The sequence below is a fragment of the Oncorhynchus nerka genome, unplaced genomic scaffold, assembly GCF_034236695.1.
Source record: "Oncorhynchus nerka isolate Pitt River unplaced genomic scaffold, Oner_Uvic_2.0 unplaced_scaffold_696, whole genome shotgun sequence".
NCBI classification, from domain to species: domain Eukaryota; kingdom Metazoa; phylum Chordata; class Actinopteri; order Salmoniformes; family Salmonidae; genus Oncorhynchus; species Oncorhynchus nerka.
Genome location: NW_027040474.1, coordinates 208,619 through 231,256, shown reverse-complemented (window position 1 = coordinate 231,256; position 22,638 = coordinate 208,619).

The window sequence follows — 22,638 nt, the reverse complement described above, 5'->3', positions numbered from 1 at the left end:
CCCGATCCCTCGCGTCAGTTCGTGGTGGAGGTGGACGCTTCAGAGGTGGGGGTAGGTGCGGTACTTTCCCAACGTTCCTCTTCTGACGACAAGGTGCACCCTTGCGCGTTCCTTTCCCATCGGTTATCACCTGCGGAACGCAACTACGACATTGGCAACAGAGAGTTGTTGGCAGTGAAGTTAGCACTGAGGAGTGGCGCCATTGGTTAGAGGGTTCGGGGGTACCTTTTATAGTTTGGACCGATCACCAAAATTTGGAATATATCAGAACCGCCAAGCGACTCAACTCCAGGCAGGCGCGGTGGGCACTCTTTTTCGGACGTTTTGACTTCTCTCTCTCGTATCGCCCGGGTTCCAAGAATGTCAAACCCGATTCCCTTTCTCGCATTTTTGACCATTCCGAACGCCCATCCACTCCCGAGTGCATCCTACCCGGGACCCTAGTGGTCTCCACACTCACATGGGAGGTTGAATCGAGGGTCAAAACGGCCTTAGAAGGGGTAACGCCTCCGCCCGGTTGCCCGCCTAATCGGTTGTTTGTGCCGGAGGGGTGTCGGTCCGATGTTATTCGGTGGGGGCATTGCTCCAACGTAGCGTGTCATCCAGGAGTCAGTCGCACTAGCTTTTGGTTAAGCAACGCTTTTGGTGGCCACTGATGGCTCGTGACATTCACAGTTTTGTCTTGGCTTGCTCGGTTTGTGCCACTGGGAAGACTTCTAATCGACCCCCAGATGGGTTACTCCAACCGCTGTCGGTCCCTTCGAGACCCTGGTCCCACATCGCGCTAGATTTTGTTACCGCCCTCCCGCCCTCCCAGGGCAAGACGGTTGTTTTGACCGTGGTGGACCGGTTCTCGAAGGCGGCTCATTTTATTCCCTTGCCTAAATTACCATCTGCCAAGGAGACAGCGGTAACTGTCGTGGATCACGTCTTTCGCTTACATGGTCTGCCGATGGACGTAGTTTCTGACAGGGGGCCCCAATTTGTGTCCAAGTTTTGGCAAGAGTTTTGTATGTTACTGGGAGCGAGTGTCAGCCTGTCTTCAGGGTTTCATCCCCAGAGCAACGGTCAAGCGGAGAGGGCCATCAAGATTTGGAGAGAGTGTTGCGATGTTTGGTTTCTAAGAATCCCTCTTCCTGGAGTCAACAACTCTCTATGGTTGAGTACGCTCACAATTCGTTGCCAGTGGCAGCCACGGGTCTCTCTCCGTTTGATTGTAGTTTAGGTTACCAGCCACCTATCTTTCCCAGTACGGAGTCCGAGGTGTCTGTTCCCTCCGCTCACGCTTTCATCCAGAGGTGCCGTCACGCATGGAGCAGAGCCCGTGAGACTCTTCTCCGGGTGGGGGCGCGCACCAAGGCTAAGGCCGATCGCCACCGGTCGAAGCCTCCGTTATACGTCGTTGGCCAAAGAGTGTGGCTTTCTACTAAGAACATTCCACTCCGATCCGTTTCGAACAAGCTTGCCCCCAAATTTATCGGCCCGTTCAAAGTCACCAGGATCATTAGTCCGGTGGCGGTCCGGCTCCAGCTTCCTCCGGCGTATAGGAGAATTCATCCTACCTTTCATGTGTCTAAAATAAAACCTGTGTTTCAGGCACGCATTAACCCGCCGGTCCCGGTTCCCCCGCCGCCACGACTTGTTGATGGGGAACCCACCTTTTCTGTCAATCGTATTTTGGACTCTAGAAGGAGGGGACGCGGATTCCAGTACCTGGTGGACTGGGAGGGTTACGGCCCGGAGGAGAGAAGTTGGGTACCTGCTAGGGACATTCTGGATCACTCCCTTATCGATGATTTCAATCGACAGGTAAATTCGCCTGGGAACGCCAAGAGGCGTTCCTAGGGGGGAGGGTATTGTCACGGTTCATGAGTCCACTGCCTCCTTTTCCTTTTCTCTCTCTCTCTCTCTCTCTCTCGCTCCCGTGTTTGTGTGGGCGTGGTTCCCAATCTCGGCCTGATTGTCTGCGCCAGCTGGAATCACTTATCTTCCCTTTATATGTTCTGTAACCAGTGTTTCTTGTTGTCAGATCGTTGTTACTTCCCTGAGGTTGTGTCGTGTGTCCGTGCTCATCTCTCGCCGCCCTTGTGTGGATTATCTGCTGTGCTCCTTCCTACTCATCCGGACACTCTCCCCTGGGTTTCTCAGCACGCTTTCATAGGAGGGTGCGCCCTAGTCCCTGGGTCGGATTCCGTCTGAGTACAGTCTGTCTGTCCTGTTGCTGCTGTAACCTGTATTCATTAAACCATCGTTGCTTGCATCTTGCATCCGCCTCTGTGTTGTTACAGGATCGGTACATCAAAAAATCACACCTACGGGACAGGTACAGAATGGCAACAACAACTGCCCGAGTTACACCAGGAATGCACAATCCCTCCATCAGTGCTCGGACTGTCCGCAATAGGCTGAGAGAGGCTGGACTGAGGGCTTGTAGGCCTGTTGTAATGCAGGTCCTCACCAGACACCACTGGCAACAACGTCGCCTATGGGCACAAACCCACCGTCGCTGGACCAGACAGGACTGGCAAGAGTGCTCTTCACTGATGAGTCGCGGTTTTGTCTCACCAGGGGTGAGGAAGGAATGAGCATTACACCGAGGCCTGTACTCTGGAGGGGATCGATTTGGAGGTGGAGGGTCTGTCATGGTCTGGGGCGGTGTGTCACAGCATCATCGGACTGAGCTTGTTGTCATTGCAGGCAATCTCAGCGCTGTGCGTTACAGGGAAGACATCCTCCTCCCTCATGTGGTACCCTTCCTGCAGGCTCATCCTGACATGACCTCCAGCATGACAATGGCACCAGTCATACTGCTCGTTCTGTGCGTGATTTCCAGCAAGACAGGAATATCAGTGTTCTGTCATGGACCAGCGAAGAGCCCGGATCTCAATCCCATTGAGCACATCTGGGACCTGTTGGATCGGAGGGTGAGGACTAGGGCACGTCTGGGACCTGTTGGATCGGAGGGTGAGGGCTAGGGCACGTCTGGGACCTGTTGGATCAGAGGGTGAGGGCTAGGGCACGTCTGGGACCTGTTGGATCGGAGGGTGAGGGCTAGGGCACGTCTGGGACCTGTTGGATCGGAGGGTGAGGGCTAGGGCACGTCTGGGACCTGTTGGATCGGAGGGTGAGGGCTAGGGCACGTCTGGGACCTGTTGGATCGGAGGGTGAGGGCTAGGGCACGTCTGGGACCTGTTGGATCGGAGGGTGAGGGCTAGGGCATGTCTGGGAACTGAAATGTCTGGGAACTTGCAGGTGCCTTTGTGGAAGAGTGGGGTAACATCTCACAGCAAGAACTAGCAAATATGGTGCAGTCCAAGAGGAGGAGATGCACTACAGTACTTAATGCAGCTGGTGGCCACACCAGATACTGACTGTTACTTTTGAGTTTGACCCCCCCTTTGTTCAGGGACACATTATTCAATTTCTGTTAGTCACATGTCTGTGGAACTTGTTCAGTTTATGTCTCAGTTGTTGAATCTTATGTTCATTCAAATATTTACACATGTTAAGCTTGCTGAAAATTAACGCAGTTGACAGTGAGAGGACGTTTCTTTTTTTGCTGAGTTTAGTTCTTATTGACAGACTGGGTTGGTAGAAGGAGACGGGAGGAGGGAGAGATGAGAGAGAGAGAGAGATAGGACTTATTGACAGACTGAGTTGGTAGAAGGAGACGGGAGGAGGGAGAGATGAGAGAGATATGACTTATTGACAGACTGAGTTGGTAGAAGGAGACGGGAGGAGGGAGAGATGAGAGAGAGATATGACTTATTGACAGACTGAGTTGGTAGAAGGAGACAGGGGAGGAGGGAGAGAGAGATGAGAGAGAGATATGACTTATTGACAGACTGAGTTGGTAGAAGGAGACAGGGGAGGAGGGAGAGAGAGATGAGAGAGAGATATGACTTATTTATAGACTGGGTTGGTAAAAGGAGACAGGGGAGGAGGGAGAGAGAGATGGGAGAGAGATAGGACTTATTGACAGACTGGGTTGGTAGAAGGAGACAGGGGAGGAGGGAGAGAGCGATGAGAGAGATAGGACTTAATGACAGACTGGGTTGGTAGAAGGAGACAGGGGAGGAGGGAGAGAGCGATGAGAGAGAGATAGGACTTATTGACAGACTGGGTTGGTAGAAGGAAACAGGGGAGGAGGGAGAGAGCGATGAGAGAGAGATAGGACTTATTTATAGACTGGGTTGGTAGAAGGAGACAGGGGAGGAGGGAGAGAGAGATGAGAGAGAGATAGGACTTATTGACAGACTGGGTTGGTAGAAGGAAACAGGGGAGGAGGGAGAGAGCGATGAGAGAGATAGGACTTATTGACAGTCTGGGTTGATAGAAGGAGACAGGGGAGGAGGGAGAGAAAGACTGACATTTAAATCAGCTGAATATATTTGTATCACTGACTTCACACCAGTGATGTCATCATAACCAGTAACCTGTTCCTCTCTTGGCCCAGCCCAGCCCAGCCTGACCCTGACATATAGCATCAGACCTGTTGAGTTGACTTGGGTAACATACCTCTAGCTTCTACACCACATCCCCCCTTCTCCTGCTCTAACATGAGACCTCATCAGTACTCATTTTGGGTGCTGGTACTGTTTCTATTTAGGTGCTGGAACATTAAGCCAATATTCTATAAGAGGTGAACTCAAGCAGTAGAAAGTTAGAGGTGATATTATAGGACACTATGTGTAACGTTGCTGCTCTGTCAGCAGTTTCCTGTGGAGTTTTTTTAACATATCAGTTTGCTGTCGTGTGTTCAACCACTGATCCAAGATAAGTTGCTAAGAAGTTAATCTCACATCCTTGACGTTAGGACGTAATGAGAGAGAAGTCATATAGCCTAGCAGTATTTTCCACTCTTCAGTCCACTCTTTATGACAGCAGACTGTGGAGCCCCAGTTAGAGACAGATATGATACCTGCAGTGGTACTGATGACCCTGTTGTGGAGCACAGGTAGGATGATGTTATGTTGATATACACTTGTGACAGTTACTGAGATATGTTTTGATATTATAAGATATATTATAATTTGCAGGTTTAGTAAAATAACATGCAACTGGAAGCAGACAGTAAACATGTGTCTCAAAGCAGGACAATGATGTGATCACCTGTAAATGTACTTTACTGTAGTCTAACTGTCCATCTGGGGACAGGCACTAATGTCAGTTAAGTTGTGATGGTGTCATGCATCTGACTGTTGTATATTCAGTGTGTCAATGATTGATTGTATCTGTCTCTATGTAAATGAATGAGAGTATATATGATGTATTATATATTGTATTGGTGTTATGTTAGAGTAGGAGAAGGGAGGGGTGTAGATGATAGAGGTCTATGAGCTGAGTCAAGATCAACAGGTTCAACACTATAAGTCACGAAGAGAGAGAGAATGAGAGAGAGAGAGAGAGAGAGAGAGATGAGAAGAGAGGAGGGGTGGGGAGAGAGATTTGAGGAGGAGGAGAGAGAGAGTAGGGAGAGAGGAGGGTTGGGGAGAGAGAGGGTAGGGAGAGAGGAGGGTTGGGGAGAGTGAAAGGGAGGGGAGAGAGAAAGGGAGGGGAGAGAGAAAGGGAGGGGCGATGGGAAAGGAGGGCATAGAGCAAGATAGTTGAGAGAGGAGGGTAGGGGAGAGAGATTTGAGAAGGAGAAAAGAGGGAAGGGTAGATGAGAGAGGAGGGTAGATATGAGAGAAGGGTAGAGGAGAGAGGAGGGTAGATATGAGAGAAGGGTAGATGAGAGAGGAGGGTAGATATGAGAGAAGGGTAGAGGAGAGAGGAGGGTAGATATGAGAGAAGGGTAAAGGAGAGAGGAGGGTAGATATGAGAGAAGGAGAGAGGAGGGTAGATATGAGAGAAGGGTAGAGGAGAGAGGAGGGTAGATATGAGAGAAGGGTAGAGGAGAGAGGAGGGTAGGGGATAGAGGGTAGGGTAGAGAAGGGGAGGGGAGAAAGGAGGGAAGGGGAGAGTGGAGGATAGGAGAGAGAAGGGTAGAGTATAGATGATGGGAGGGAGGGGATAGAGAGATTTGCGGAGGAGAGAAGAGGGTAGGGGAGAGAAGAGGGTGGAGGAGAGATGGCGAATGTGTTTACACATGGGTGTTGTTGCACCATACCACTGTCATCCCCATCATATCATGAAAGGTCATGTTATGTTGATTTAACCTCTGCCTCTCTCTTCCTCTGACTCCTCCCTTTCTCTCTCTCTCTGTCTCTCTCTCTCTCTCCTCTGTCTCTCTCTTTCTCCTCAGATCTCCAGGCTCAAAGCGTCAGTCCACCAGGTAGGTAGAGTATAAATCTACAGTGATTATAGCAGTTCAATATTAGTAAACTTTATTATACCACATGAAGAAAGTCATGTGTCCATACAAACCATTCTAAACCCCAATAACAAGTAGTGTTTTATGGAACTACTTATACTTGACATATTATATATTATATTGGTCTGATGTTAGAGTAGGAGAAGGGGGGTGTAGATGATAGAGGTCTGTTACCAAGGCAACAGGTCTGATGCTATCTGTCAGGAAGAGAGAGAGAGGAACAGAGAGAGAGAGAGAAGGCGTGGAGAGAAAGTGAGATGTCAACAGAGATAGGGCTGACAGACTAACATGCAGCCAACTGAATATCTTGTCTTCTCGCATTTTCTTCTCACCAGTGATGTCATCATAACCAGCAACCTTTTCCACTCTTGGTCCGGCTCAGCTTGACCCTGACCTCTGAAATTAATGCTTTAAAAATGATATATATATTTTTTTAAATTAGATTTAATCTCTTCTGCAAAGAAAGTTACACATTTGCATGGAAGGGGAATGTACACTACATGACCAAAAGTATGTGGACACCTGCTCATCTAACATCTCATTCCAAAATCATGGGCATTAATATGGAGTTGGTCCCGCCTTTGCTGCTATAACAGCCTCCACTGTTCTGCGAAGGCTTTCCACTAGATGATGGAACATTGCTGCTATAACAGCCTCCACTCTTCTGGGAAGGCTTTCCACTAGATGTTGGAACATTGCTACTATAACAGCCTCCAGTCTTCTGGGAAGGCTTTCCACTAGATGATGGAACATTGCTGCGGGGACTTGCTTCCATTCAGCCACAACAGCATTAGTGAGGTTGGGCGATTAGGCCTGGCTCTCAGTCGGCGTTTCAATTCATCCCTAAAGGTATTCAATGGGGTTTAGGTCAGGGCTCTGTGAAGGCCAGTAAAGTTCTTCCACATCGATCTCAACAAACTATTTCTGTATGGACCTCGCTTTGTGTACAGGGGCATTGTCATGCTGAAACAGGAAAGGGTCTTCCCCAAACTGTTGCCACAAAGTTGGAAGCACAGAATAGTCTAGAATGTCATTGTATGCTGTAGCGATTAGATTTCCCTTCAATGAAACTAAGGGGCCTAACACGATCCATTAAAAACAACCCCAGACCATTATTCCTCCTCCACCAAACATTACAGTTGGCACTATGCTTTGGGGCAGGTAGCGTTCTCCTGGCATCTGCCAAACCCAGGTTTGTGGTACGGACTGCCAGATGGTGAAACGTGATTCAACACTCCAGAGAAAGTGTTTCCACTCCAGCAGACGCTTGGCATTGCACATGGTGATCTTAGGCTTGTGTGCTGCTGCTCTGCTGTAGAAACCCATTTCATGAAGCTCCAGATGAACAGTTCTTGTGCTGAAGTTTCTTCCAGGGGAAGTTTGGAATTCGGAAGTGAGTGTTGCAACCGAGGACAGATGATTTTTGCACGCAACGAACTTCAGCACTCGCGGTTCCGTTCTGTGAGCTTGTGTGAGCTACCACTTCGAGGCTAAACCACTGCTGCTCCTAGACGCTTCCACGTCACAATAACAGCACTTACAGTTGACCGGGGCAGCTAAAGCAGGGTGGAAATTAGACCAACAGACTTGTTGGAAAGGTAGCTTACTATGATGGTGACGTGTTGATTGTCACTGAGTTCTTCAGTAAGGCCATTGTACTGGTATTGTTTGTCTATGGAGATTGCATGGCGGTGTGCTCTATTTTTTTTTCACAGGTCAGGAAGGGGTGTGCCTGAAATAACCAAATCCAATAATTTGAAGGGGTGTCCACATACTTTTGTACATACTGTAAGGTGTATCTGGATCGGCCCGTCCTCCACCACCCCAACCCAACCCAACACATCCCACTCAGCTTTAGGGTTTTAGTGAAACATTCACTATTGGTTTCAGGTGTGTTAGGTCAAGGACAGAGCCCCAACCCAACACATCCCACTCAGCTTTAGGATCTTAGTGAAACATTCACTATTGGTTTCAGGTGTGTTAGGTCAAGGCCAGAGTGACAACACACAGGACAGCAGACCACAGGACTGAACAACCCAACAGCTGTTGAAAACAGGAAGTGGTCATGTTTTTATACAGAATCCTTTTGTCCTACAGTTTTCCATATAAGGCATCCTGACCTCATGAACGTTGACCAGTAAATCAAATCTAGTGATACATAACGAGACATTTCTGCCGTCCATTGTGACATTGTTGGAGGATAACCAACCCTCCAATTCATTATAATGCATTTCTCAGCCTCTATAAATGCTTGGTTACACAGTTTCTTCTGATAACTGTCTCCGGTATCAACATTTCCAATCCAACAAATACAGGGAGAAAAGAGAATCTGTAGACATGCTGAGATAAAAGAGCATCCTGTTTACCAGAATTCAGACAGAATTCACAAGACCACAACATACGCAGATACAGTGCCTTGCGAAAGTATTCGGCCCCCTTGAACTTTGCGACCTTTTGCCACATTTCAGGCTTCAAACATAAAGATATAAAACTGTATTTTTTTGTGAAGAATCAACAACAAGTGGGACACAATTGAAGTGGAACGATATTTATTGGATATTTCAAACTTTTTTAACAAATCAAAAACTGAAAAATTGGGCGTGCAAAATTATTCAGCCCCCTTAAGTTAATACTTTGTAGCGCCACCTTTTGCTGCGAATACAGCTGTAAGTCGCTTGGGGTATGTCTCTATCAGTTTTGCACATCGAGAGACTGACATTTTTTCCCATTCCTCCTTGCAAAACAGCTCGAGCTCAGTGAGGTTGGATGGAGAGCATTTGTGAACAGCAGTTTTCAGTTCTTTCCACAGATTCTCGATTGGATTCAGGTCTGGACTTTGACTTGGCCATTCTAACACCTGGATATGTTTATTTTTGAACCATTCCATTGTAGATTTTGCTTTATGTTTTGGATCATTGTCTTGTTGGAAGACAAATCTCCGTCCCTGTCTCAGGTCTTTTGCAGACTCCATCAGGTTTTCTTCCAGAATGGTCCTGTATTTGGCTCCATCCATCTTCCCATCAATTTGAACCATCTTCCCTGTCCCTGCTGAAGAAAAGCAGGCCCAAACCATGATGTTGCCACCACCATGTTTGACAGTGGGGATGTTGTGTTCAGGGTGATGAGCTGTGTTGCTTTTACGCCAAACATAACGTTTTGCATTGTTGCCAAAAAGTTCAATTTTTGGTTTCATCTGACCAGAGCAACTTCTTCCACATGTTTGGTGTGTCTCCCAAGTGGCTTGTGGCAAACTTTAAACGACACTTTTTATGGATATCTTTAAGAAATGGCTTTCTTCTTGCCACTCTTCCATAAAGGCCAGATTTGTGCAATATACGACTGATTGTTGTCCTATGGACAGAGTCTCCCACCTCAGCTGTAGATCTCTGCAGTTCATCCAGAGTGATCATGGGCCTCTTGGCTGCATCTCTGATCAGTCTTCTCCTTGTATGAGCTGAAAGTTTAGAGGGACGGCCAGGACTTGGTAGATTTGCAGTGGTCTGATACTCCTTCCATTTCAATATTATCGCTTGCACAGTGCTCCTTGGGATGTTTAAAGCTTGGGAAATATTTTTGTATCCAAATCCGGCTTTAATCTTCTTCACAACAGTATCTCGGACCTGCCTGGTGTGTTCCTTGTTCTTCATGATGCTCTCTGCGCTTTTAACGGACCTCTGAGACTATCACAGTGCAGGTGCATTTATACGGAGACTTGATTACACACAGGTGGATTGTATTTATCATCATTAGTCATTTAGGTCAACATTGGATCATTCAGAGATCCTCACTGAACTTCTGGAGAGAGTTTGCTGCACTGAAAGTAAAGGGACTGAATAATTTTGCACGCCCAATTTTTCAGTTTTTGAATTGTTAAAAAAGTTTGAAATATCCAATAAATGTCATTCCACTTCATGATTGTGTCCCACTTGTTGTTGATTCTTCACAAAAAAATACAGTTTTATATCTTTATGTTTGAAGCCTGAAATGTGGCAAAAGGTCGCAAAGTTCAAGGGGGCCGAATACTTTCGCAAGGCACTGTGTGTCCCCTTTTGTGGATGGGGGGTCTTTAATCAACCACAAGGCTGGGAGAGAGAGATAGTTCTTACTCACTGACAGACTGAGGAGGAGACAGGGGAGGAGGGAGAGAGATAGGAGAGAGAGGTAGTTCTTACTCACTGACAGACTGAGGAGGAGACAGGGGAGGAGGGAGAGAGAGAGACAGTTCTTACTCACTGACAGACTGAGGAGGAGACAGGGGAAGAGGGAGAGAGAGGTCTTACTCACTGACAGACTGAGAAGGAGACAGGGGAGGAGGGAGAGAGAGATAGGAGAGAGAGATAGTTCTTACTCACTGACAGACTGAGGAGGAGACAGGGGAGAAGGGAGAGAGAGAGAGATAGTTCTTACTCACTGACAGCCTGAGGAGGAGACAGGGGAGAAGGGAGAGAGAGATCTTACTCACTGACAGCCTGAGGAGGAGACAGGGGAGAAGGGAGAGAGAGAGAGATAGTTCTTACTCACTGACAGCCTGAGGAGGAGACAGGGGAGGAGGGAGAGAGAGAGAGATAGGAGAGAGAGATAGTTCTTACTCACTGACAGCCTGAGGAGGAGACAGGAGAGGAGGGAGAGAGAGAGATAGGAGAGAGAGATAGTTCTTACTCACTGACAGCCTGAGGAGGAGACAGGGGAGGAGGGAGAGAGAGAGATAGGAGAGAGAGATAGTTCTTACTCACTGACAGACTGAGGAGGAGACAGGGGAGGAGGGAGAGAGAGAGAGATAGGAGAGATAGTTCTTACTCACTGACAGACTGAGGAGGAGACAGGGGAGGAGGGAGAGAGAGAGATAGGAGAGAGATAGTTCTTACTCACTGACAGACTGAGGAGGAGACAGGGGAGGAGGGAGAGAGAGATAGTTCTTACTCACTGACAGACTGAGGAGGAGACAGGGGAGGAGGGAGAGAGAGAGATAGTTCTTACTAACAGACTGGGTTGGTAGAAGAAGACAGGGGAGGAGAGAGAGAGGGACAAACATTTAAATCAAATGAATATATTTTTGTCACTGACTTCTCACCAGTGATGTCATCATAACCAGTAACCTGTTCCTCTCTTGGCCCAGCCTGACCCTGACATATAGCATCAGGCCTGTTGAGTTGACTTGGGTAACATTTACATTACATTTACATTTAGGTCATTTAGCAGACGCTCTTATCCAGAGCGACTTACAAATTGGTGCATTCACCTTATGACATCCAGTGGAACAGTAGTGCATCTAAATCTTTTAAGGGGGAGGGGGGGTGAGAGGGATTACTTTATCCTATCCTAGGTATTCCTTAAAGAGGTGGGGTTTCAGGTGTCTCCGGAAGGTGGTGATTGACTCCGCTGTCCTGGCGTCGTGAGGGAGTTTGTTCCACCATTGGGGGGCCAGAGCAGCGAACAGTTTTGACTGGGCTGAGCGGGAACTGTACTTCCTCAGTGGTAGGGAGGCGAGCAGGCCAGAGGTGGATGAACGCAGTGCCCTTGTTTGGGTGTAGGGCCTGATCAGAGCCTGGAGGTACTGAGGTGCCGTTCCCCTCACAGCTCCGTAGGCAAGCACCATGGTCTTGTAGCGGATGCGAGCTTCAACTGGAAGCCAGTGGAGGGAGCGGAGGAGCGGGGTGACGTGAGAGAACTTGGGAAGGTTGAACACCAGACGGGCTGCGGCGTTCTGGATGAGTTGTAGGGGTTTAATGGCACAGGCAGGGAGCCCAGCCAACAGCGAGTTGCAGTAATCCAGACGGGAGATGACAAGTGCCTGGATTAGGACCTGCGCCCCTTCCTGTGTGAGGCAGGGTCGTACTCTGCGGATGTTGTAGAGCATGAACATACAGGAACGGGCCACCGCCTTGATGTTAGTTGAGAACGACAGGGTGTTGTCCAGGATCACGCCAAGGTTCTTAGCGCTCTGGGAGGAGGACACAATGGAGTTGTCAACCGTGATGGCGAGATCATGGAACGGGCAGTCCTTCCCCGGGAGGAAGAGCAGCTCCGTCTTGCCGAGGTTCAGCTTGAGGTGGTGATCCGTCATCCACACGGATATGTCTGCCAGACATGCAGAGATGCGATTCGCCACCTGGTCATCAGAAGGGGGAAAGGAGAAGATTAATTGTGTGTCGTCTGCATAGCAATGATAGGAGAGACCATGTGAGGTTATGACAGAGCCAAGTGACTTGGTGTATAGCGAGAATAGGAGAGGGCCTAGAACAGAGCCCTGGGGGACACCAGTGGTGAGAGCACGTGGTGTGGAGACGGATTCTCGCCACGCCACCTGGTAGGAGCGACCTGTCAGGTAGGACGCAATCCAAGCGTGGGCCGCGCCGGAGATGCCCAACTCGGAGAAGGTGGAGAGGAGGATCTGATGGTTCACAGTATCGAAGGCAGCCGATAGGTCTAGAAGGATGAGAGCAGAGGAGAGAGAGTTAGCTTTAGCAGTGCGGAGCGCCTCCGTGATACAGAGAAGAGCAGTCTCAGTTGAATGACTAGTCTTGAAACCTGACTGATTTGGATCAAGAAGGTCATTCTGAGAGAGATAGCGGGAGAGCTGGCCAAGGACGGCACGTTCAAGAGTTTTGGAGAGAAAAGAAAGAAGGGATACTGGTCTGTAGTTGTTGACATCGGAGGGATCGAGTGTAGGTTTTTTCAGAAGGGGTGCAACTCTCGCTCTCTTGAAGACGGAGGGGACGTAGCCAGCGGTCAGGGATGAGTTGATGAGCGAGGTGAGGTAAGGGAGAAGGTCTCCGGAAATGGTCTGGAGAAGAGAGGAGGGGATAGGGTCAAGCGGGCAGGTTGTTGGGCGGCCGGCCGTCACAAGACGCGAGATTTCATCTGGAGAGAGAGGGGAGAAAGAGGTCAGAGCACAGGGTAGGGCAGTGTGAGCAGAACCAGCGGTGTCGTTTGACTTAGCAAACGAGGATCGGATGTCGTCGACCTTCTTTTCAAAATGGTTGACGAAGTCATCTGCAGAGAGGGAGGATGGGGGGGAGGGGGAGGAGGATTCAGGAGGGAGGAGAAGGTTGCATAGAGCTTCCTAGGGTTAGAGGCAGATGCTTGGAATTTAGAGTGGTAGAAAGTGGCTTTAGCAGCAGAGAGAGAAGAGGAAAATGTAGAGAGGAGGGAGTGAAAGGATGCCAGGTCCGCAGGGAGGCGAGTTTTCCTCCATTTCCGCTCGGCTGCCCGGAGCCCTGTTCTGTGAGCTCGCAATGAGTCGTCGAGCCACGGAGCGGGAGGGGAGGACCGAGCCGGCCTGGAGGATAGGGGACATAGAGAGTCAAAGGATGCAGAAAGGGAGGAGAGGAGGGTTGAGGAGGCAGAATCAGGAGATAGGTTGGAGAAGGTTTGAGCAGAGGGAAGAGATGATAGGATGGAAGAGGAGAGAGTAGCGGGGAGAGAGAGCGAAGGTTGGGACGGCGCGATACCATCCGAGTAGGGGCAGTGTGGGAAGTGTTGGATGAGAGCGAGAGGGAAAAGGATACAAGGTAGTGGTCGGAGACTTGGAGGGAGTTGCAATGAGGTTAGTGGAAGAACAGCATCTAGTAAAGATGAGGTCGAGCGTATTTCCTGCCTTGTGAGTAGGGGGAAGGTGAGAGGGTGAGGTCAAAAGAGGAGAGGAGTGGAAAGAAGGAGGCAGAGAGGAATGAGTCAAAGGTAGGCGTGGGGAGGTTAAAGTCGCCCAGAACTGTGAGAGGTGAGCCGTCCTCAGGAAAGGAGCTTATCAAGGCATCAAGCTCATTGATGAACTCTCCGAGGGAACCTGGAGGGCGATAAATGATAAGGATGTTAAGCTTGAAAGGGCTGGTAACTGTGACAGCATGGAATTCAAAGGAGGCGATAGACAGATGGGTAAGGGGAGAAAGAGAGAATGACCACTTGGGAGAGATGAGGATCCCGGTGCCACCACCCCGCTGACCAGAAGCTCTCGGGGTGTGCGAGAACACGTGGGCAGACGAAGAGAGAGCAGTAGGAGTAGCAGTGTTGTCTGTGGTGATCCATGTTTCCGTCAGTGCCAAGAAGTCGAGGGACTGGAGGGAGACATAGGCTGAGATGAACTCTGCCTTGTTGGCCGCAGATCGGCAGTTCCAGAGGCTACCGGAGACCTGGAACTCCACGTGGGTCGTGCGCGCTGGGACCACCAGATTAGGGTGGCCGCGGCCACGCGGTGTGGAGCGTTTGTATGGTCTGTGCAGAGAGGAGAGAACAGGGATAGACAGACACATAGTTGACAGGCTACACAAGAGGCTACGCTAACGCTAATGTAACAGACCTCCAGCTTCTACACCACATCCCCCCTTCTCCTGCTCTAACATGAGACCTCATCAGTACTCATTTTGGGTGCTGGTACTGTTTATATTTAGGTGCTGGAACATTAAGCCAATATTCTATAAGAGGTGAACTCAAGCAGTAGAAAGTTAGAGGTGATATTATAGGACACACTATGTGTAACTTTGCTGCTCTGTCAGCAGTTTCCTGTGGAGTTTTTTTTAACATATCAGTTTGCTGTCGTGTGTTCAACCACTGATCCAAGATAAGTTGCTAAGAAGTTAATCTCACATCCTTGACGTTAGGACGTAATGAGAGAGAAGTCATATAGCCTAGCAGTATTTTCCACTCTTCAGTCCACTCTTTATGACAGCAGACTGTGGAGCCCCAGTTAGAGACAGATATGATACCTGCAGTGGTACTGATGACCCTGTTGTGGAGCACAGGTAGGATTTTGTTACACTGATATACACTTGTGACAGTTACTGAGATATGTTTTGATATTGTAAGATACATTATAATTTGCAGGGTTAGTAAAATAACATACAACTGGAAGCAGACAGTAAAAATGTGTCTCAAAGCAGGACAATGATGTGATCACCTGTAAATGTACTTTACTGTAGTCTAACTGTCCATCTGGGGACAGGCACTAATGTCAGTTAAGTTGTGATGGTGTCATGCATCTGACTGTTGTATATTCAGTGTGTCAATGATTGATTGTATCTGTCTCTATGTAAATGAATGAGAGTATATATTATATATTATATTGGTGTTATGTTAGAGTAGGAGAAGGGAGGGATGTAGATGATAGAGGTCTATGAGCTGAGTCGAGTAGAGAGAGATTTGTAGAGAAGAGAGAAAGAGTAAGGGAAGGGCTCCACTAGGGCCCTCTCAGCCAGCCTGGCTCCACTAGGGCCCTCTCAGCCAGCCTGTTCCACTAGGGCCCTCTCAGCCAGCCGGCTCCACTAGGGCCCTCTCAGTCAGCCGGCTCCACTAGGGCCCTCTCAGTCAGCCGGCTCCACTAGGGCCCTCTGTGCCAGCCGGCTCCTCTAGGGCCCTCTCAGCCAGCCTGTTCCTCTAGGGCCCTCTCAGCCAGCCTGCTCCATTAGGGCCCTCTGAGCCAGCTGGCTCCACTAGGGCCCTCTCAACCAGCCTGCTCCACTAGGGCCCTCTCAGCCACCTGGTTCCACTGGGACCCTCTCAGCCAGCCGGCTCCACTAGGGCCCTCTCAACCAGCCTGTTCCACTAGGGCCCTCTCAGCCAGCCGGCTCCACTAGGGCCCTCTCAGCCAGCCTGCTCCACTAAGGTCCTCTCAGTCAGCTGGTGTGTAGGAGAATGTGAGATGTGTGTACAAGAAGTAGAAGTACAAATGTCAAGGGAAATTAACTAAAGTGAAAAATCTAGTCCTAGGTTTTATTTACTGTGGTGTTTGTTCTCCACTGGTTACCCTGTTCTCATCACAACAGGTCACACATTCTGCTGACATGATTGCACACTGTGGTATTTTACCTAACAGATAACAATATTATATTTTGGGTGCCTTGTAATCTGAGAGAAATATGTGTCTCTTATATCGACGTACATTTGTCAGGAGGTTAGGAAGTGCAGCTCAGTTTCCACCTCATTTTGTGAGTAGTGGGCACATAGCCTGTCTTCTCTCTGCATATGGTGACCTCTCTCAATAGCAAGGCCATGCTCACATTGTCTCTACATTTTCCATTTGTTTCTCTGTTTTCTATCAGTCACAGTGGTCAGATAGTCTGCCACCATGTCCTGTCTGTTTTCTATCAGTCACAGTGGTCAGATAGTCTGCCATCGTGTCCTGTCTGTTTAGGGCCAAACAGCATTTAATTCACTTTGACATTTTATAGTTGTGTAGTTGTCACGGCTGATTTCCTCCTCTTCGTCTGAAGAGGAGGAAGGATCGGACCAAGATGCGGCGTGGTACGTGTTCATGACGATTTTAATAAGACAAGCACTGAACACTAATGAAATACAAAACAATAAACGAGGACGTACAAATACCAAACCGAAACAGTACCGTGTGGCTGAAACAAACACAGACACAGAAACAATCACCCACAAAGTACCCACAGAATATGTTTGCCTAAATATGGTTCCCAATCAGAGACAACGATAGACAGCTGCCTCTAATTGAGAACCAATCTAGGCAACCATAGACATACAATATACCTAGAAAGGTCCCAGCCCCATAAACATTCAAAACCCCTAGACAAGCCAAAAAACACATACATCACCCATGTCACACCCTGACCTAACGAAAATAACAAGGAAAACAAAGAATACTATGGTCAGACAGTAGTTCTAGATAATGTGTGGTTTATTATATTTCTAGTCAGTAAATATTTAATAATTGTGTAGTTCTAGATACTGTGTAGGTTTATTATATTTCTAGTCAGTAAATATTTAAGAATTGTGTAGTTCTATATACTGTATGGGTTTATTATATTTCTAGTCAGTAAATATTTAATAATTGTGTAGTTCTAGATACTGTGTAGGTTTATTATATTTCTAGTCAGTAAGTATTTAATAATTGTGTAGTTCTAGATACTGTATGGGTTTTTTATATTTCTAGTCAGTACATATTTAATAATTGTGTAGTTTACATTTACATTTACATTTAAGTCATTTAGCAGACGCTCTTATCCAGAGCGACTTCTAGATACTGTGTGGTTTATTATATTTCTAGTCAGTAAATATTTAATAATTGTGTAGTTCTAGATACTGTGTAGGTTTATTATATTTCTAGTCAGTAAATATTTAATAATTGTGTAGTTCTAGATACTGTGTAGGTTTATTATATTTCTAGTCAGTAAATATTGAATAATTGTGAAGTTCTAGATACTGTGTAGATTTATTATATTTCTAGTCAGTAAATATTGAATAATTGTGTAGTTCTAGATACTGTGTAGGTTTATTATATTTCTAGTCAGTAAATATTTAATAATTGTGTAGTTCTAGATACTGTGTAGGTTTATTATATTTCTAGTCAGTAAATATTTAATAATTGTGTAGTTCAAATCAAATCAAATCAAATCAAATTTTATTTGTCACATACACATGGTTAGCAGATGTTAATGCGAGTGTAGCGAAATGCTTGTGCTTCTAGTTCCGACAATGCAGTGATAACCAACAAGTAATCTAACTAACAATTCCAAAACTACTGTCTTATACACAGTGTAAGGGGATAAGGAATATGTACATAAGGATATATGAATGAGTGATGGTACAGAGCAGCATACAGTAGATGGTATCGAGTACAGTATATACATATGAGATGAGTATGTAGACAAAGTAAACAAAGTGGCATAGTTAAAGTGGCTAGTGACATAAGAATGCAGTCGATGATCTAGAGTACAGTATATACATATGCATATGAGATGAATAATGTAGGGTAAGTAACATTATATAAGGTAGCATTGTTTAAAGTGGCTAGTGATATATTTACATCATTTCCCATTATTAAAGTGGCTGGAGTTGGGTCAGTGTCAATGACAGTGTGTTGGCAGCAGCCACTCAATGTTAGTGGTGGCTGTTTAACAGTCTGATGGCCTTGAGATAGAAGCTGTTTTTCAGTCTCTCGGTCCCAGCTTTGATGCACCTGTACTGACCTCGCCTTCTGGATGATAGCGGGGTGAACAGGCAGTGGTTCGGGTGGTTGATGTCCTTGATGATCTTTATGGCCTTCCTGTAACATCGGGTGGTGTAGGTGTCCTGGAGGGCAGGTAGTTTGCCCCGGTGATGCGTTGTGCAGACCTCACTACCCTCTGAAGAGCCTTACGGTTGAGGGCGGAGCAGTTGCCGTACCAGGCGGTGATACAGCCCGCCAGGATGCTCTCGATTGTGCATCTGTAGAAGTTTGTGAGTGCTTTTGGTGACAAGCCGAATTTCTTCAGCCTCCTGAGGTTGAAGAGGCGCTGCTGCGCCTTCTTCACGACGCTGTCAGTGTGAGTGGACCAATTCAGTTTGTCTGTGATGTGTATGCCGAGGAACTTAAAACTTGCTACCCTCTCCACTACTGATCCATCGATGTGGATAGGGGTGTTCCCTCTGCTGTTTCCTGAAGTCCACAATCATCTCCTTAGTTTTGTTGACGTTGAGTGTGAGGTTATTTTCCTGACACCACACTCCGAGGGCCCTCACCTCCTCCCTGTAGGCCGTCTCGTCGTTGTTGGTAATCAAGCCTACCACTGTTGTGTCGTCCGCAAACTTGATGATTGAGTTGGAGGCGTGCATGGCCCCGCAGTCGTGGGTGAACAGGGAGTACAGGAGAGGGCTCAGAACGCACCCTTGTGGGGCCCCCGTGTTGAGGATCAGCGGGGAGGAGATGTTGTTGCCTACCCTCACCACCTGGGGCCCGTCAGGAAGTCCAGAACCCAGTTGCACAGGGCGGGGTCGAGACCCAGGGTCTCGAGCTTGATGACGAGCTTGGAGGGTACTATGGTGTTGAATGCCGAGCTGTAGTCGATGAACAGCATTCTCACATAGGTATTCCTCTTGTCCAGGTGGGTTAGGGCAGTGTGCAGTGTGGTTGAGATTGCATCGTCTGTGGACCTATTTGGGCGGTAAGCAAATTGGAGTGGGTCTAGGGTGTCAGGTAGGGTGGAGGTGATATGGTCCTTGACTAGTCTCTCAAAGCACTTCATGATGACGGAAGTGAGTGCTACGGGGCGGTAGTCGTTTAGCTCAGTTACCTTAGCTTTCTTGGGAACAGGAACAATGGTGGCCCTCTTGAAGCATGTGGGAACAGCAGACTGGTATAGGGATTGATTGAATATGTCCGTAAACACACCGGCCAGCTGGTCTGCGCATGCTCTGAGGGCGCGGCTGGGGATGCCGTCTGGGCCTGCAGCCTTGCGAGGGTTAACACGTTTAAATGTCTTACTCACCTCGGCTGCAGTGAAGGAGAGACCGCATGTTTTCGTTGCAGGCCGTGTCAGTGGCAATGTATTGTCCTCAAAGCGGGCAAAAAAGTTATTTAGTCTGCCTGGGAGCAAGACATCCTGGTCCGTGACTGGGCTGGGTTTCTTCTTGTAGTCCGTGATTGACTGTAGACCCTGCCACATGCCTCTTGTGTCTGAGCCATTGAATTGAGATTCCACTTTGTCTCTGTACTGACGCTTAGCTTGTTTAATAGCCTTGCGGAGGGAATAGCTGCATTGTTTATATTCGGACATATTACCAGACACCTTGCCCTGATTAAAAGCAGTGGTTCGTGCTTTCAGTTTCACGCGAATGCTGCCATCAATCCACGGTGTGGGCTTATTATATTTCTAGTCAGTAAATATTTAATAATTGTGTAGTTCTAGATACTGTGTGGTTTATTATATTTCTAGTCAGTAAATATTTAATAATTGTGTAGTTCTAGATACTGTGTGGTTTATTATATTTCTAGTCAGTAAATATTGAATAATTGTGTAGTTCTAGATACTGTGTGGTTTATTATATTTCTAGTCAGTAAATATTTAATAATTGTGTAGTTCTAGATACTGTGTGGGTTGATTATATTGTCACCCATAGCATTGGTGTCCTGTATGACAGAGTCATAGACATGTAAGATACATCAAAGAGGAGGATGGCGTTGATGTTTCTCTACAGGGGGAGTCAACATGTGTTTTCTACCTGTCTACCTGTCTAGTACCCCACCTGTCTAGTACAGAACTCAACCCTCTCCCTGACCCCCACCTGTCTAGTACAGAACTCAACCCTCTCTCTGACCCCCACCTGTCTAGTACAGAACTCAACCCTCGCTCTGAACCCCACCAGTCTAGTGTATTACTCATCTCTCTCCCTGACCCACACTGGTCTGTTATATAACTCAATTCTCTCCCTGACCCCCACTAGTCTAGTACAGAACTCAACCCTCGCTCTGACCCCCACCAGTCTAGTGTATTACTCATCTCTCTCCCTGACCCACACTGGTCTGTTATATAACTCAATTCTCTCCCTGACCCCCACTAGTCTAGTACAGAACTCAACCCTCGCTCTGACCCCCACCAGTCTAGTGTATTACTCATCTCTCTCCCTGACCCACACTGGTCTGTTATATAACTCAACTCTCTCCCGGACCCCCAACAGTCTAGTACATAACTCAACTCTCTCCCTGAACCAAACCTGTCTAGTACATAACTCAACTCTCTCCCTGACTCCCACTAGTCTAGTACATAACTCAACTCTATCCCTGACCCCCATCAGTCTAGTACATAACTCAACTCTCTCCCGGACCCCCACCAGTCTAGTACATAACTCAACTCTCTCCCTGAACCAAACCTGTCTAGTAAATAACTAAATGATCCTCCCGACCCCAACAAGTCTAGTGCACTACTGAGCTCTCTCCTTGACCCCCAGCTCTCTAGAACACAACTCAACCCTCTCTCCGACAACCACTAGTCTAGTACATAACTCAACTCTCTCCCTGACCCCTATCAGTCTAGTACATAACTCAACTCTCTCCCTGACCCCCATCAGTCTAGTACATAACTCAACTCTCTCCCTGACCCCGATCAGTCTAGTACATAACTCAACTCTCTCCCCGACCCCCCAGTCTAGTACATAACTCAACTCTCTCCCTGACCCCCACCAGTCTAGTACATAACTCAACTCTCTCCCCGACCCCCCAGTCTAGTACATAACTCAACTCTCTCCCTGACCCCCACCAGTCTAGTACATAACTCAACTCTCTCCCCGACCCCCAGTCTAGTACATAACTCAACTCTCTCCCTGACCCCCACTAGTCTAGTACATAACTCAACTCTCTCCCCGACCCCCCAGTCTAGTACATAACTCAACTCTCTCCCTGACCCCCACCAGTCTAGTACATAACTCAACTCTCTCCCCGTGTATTTCTACACACCCCATTTAGCCATACCCTAGGTTTATCTGTATTTCTACACATCCCATTTAGCCATACCCTAGGTTTATCTGTATTTCTACACACCCCATTTAGCCATACCCTAGGTTTATCTGTATTTCTACAAACCCCATTTAGCCATACCCTAGGTTTATCTCTATTTCTACACACCCCATTTAGCCATACCCTAGGTTTATCTGTATTTCTACACACCCCATTTAGCCATACCCTAGGTTTATCTGTATTTCTACACACCCCATTTAGCCATACCCTAGGTTTATCTGTATTTCTACACATCCCATTTAGCCATACTCTAGGTTTATCTGTATTTCTACACATCCCATTTAGCCATACCCTAGGTTTATCTGTATTTCTACACATCCCATTTAGCCATACCCTAGGTTTATCTGTATTTCTACACACCCCATTTAGCCATACCCTAGGTTTATCTGTATTTCTACACACCCCATTTAGCCATACCCTAGGTTTATCTGTATTTCTACAGCCCCAAACTACTTCCTATCGCTTCAAACACACCGACTGCATCACAGCTGCATAACATTTTGCGCAGCTAGGCAACTATACTGATGCAGGTACCTTTTACACAGCTAGGCAACTATACTGATGCAGGTACCTTTTACACAGCTAGGCAACAATACTGATGCAGGTACCTTTTACACAGCTAGGCAACTATACTGATGCAGGTACCTTTTACACAGCTAGGCAACTATACTGATGCAGGTACCTTTTACACAGCTAGGCAACTATACTGATGCAGGTACCTTTTACACAGCTAGGCAACTATACTGATGCAGGTACCTTTTACACAGCTAGGCAACTATACTGATGCAGGTACCTTTTACACAGCTAGGCACCTATACTGATGCAGGTACCTTTTACACAGCTAGGCAACTATACTGATGCAGGTACCTTTTGCAGGTGGTCGTATGCGGTTGGACACATGGAGGAGAGAATCATTTTCTCAGTTTCCTCAAAACCGTGTCTTTTTGAAACAACTGCTGACAGCTACAGGGACATAAACACAAACATGCTGCCTGGAGACAAGTGTCCATGATAGTAGGATCGCCAGGTCAGTTTAGTCGTGAGCTTGTGCTAAATGTGGCTAGTTAGCTAGCTTGCTAACCTAGCCAATGAGGTGTGT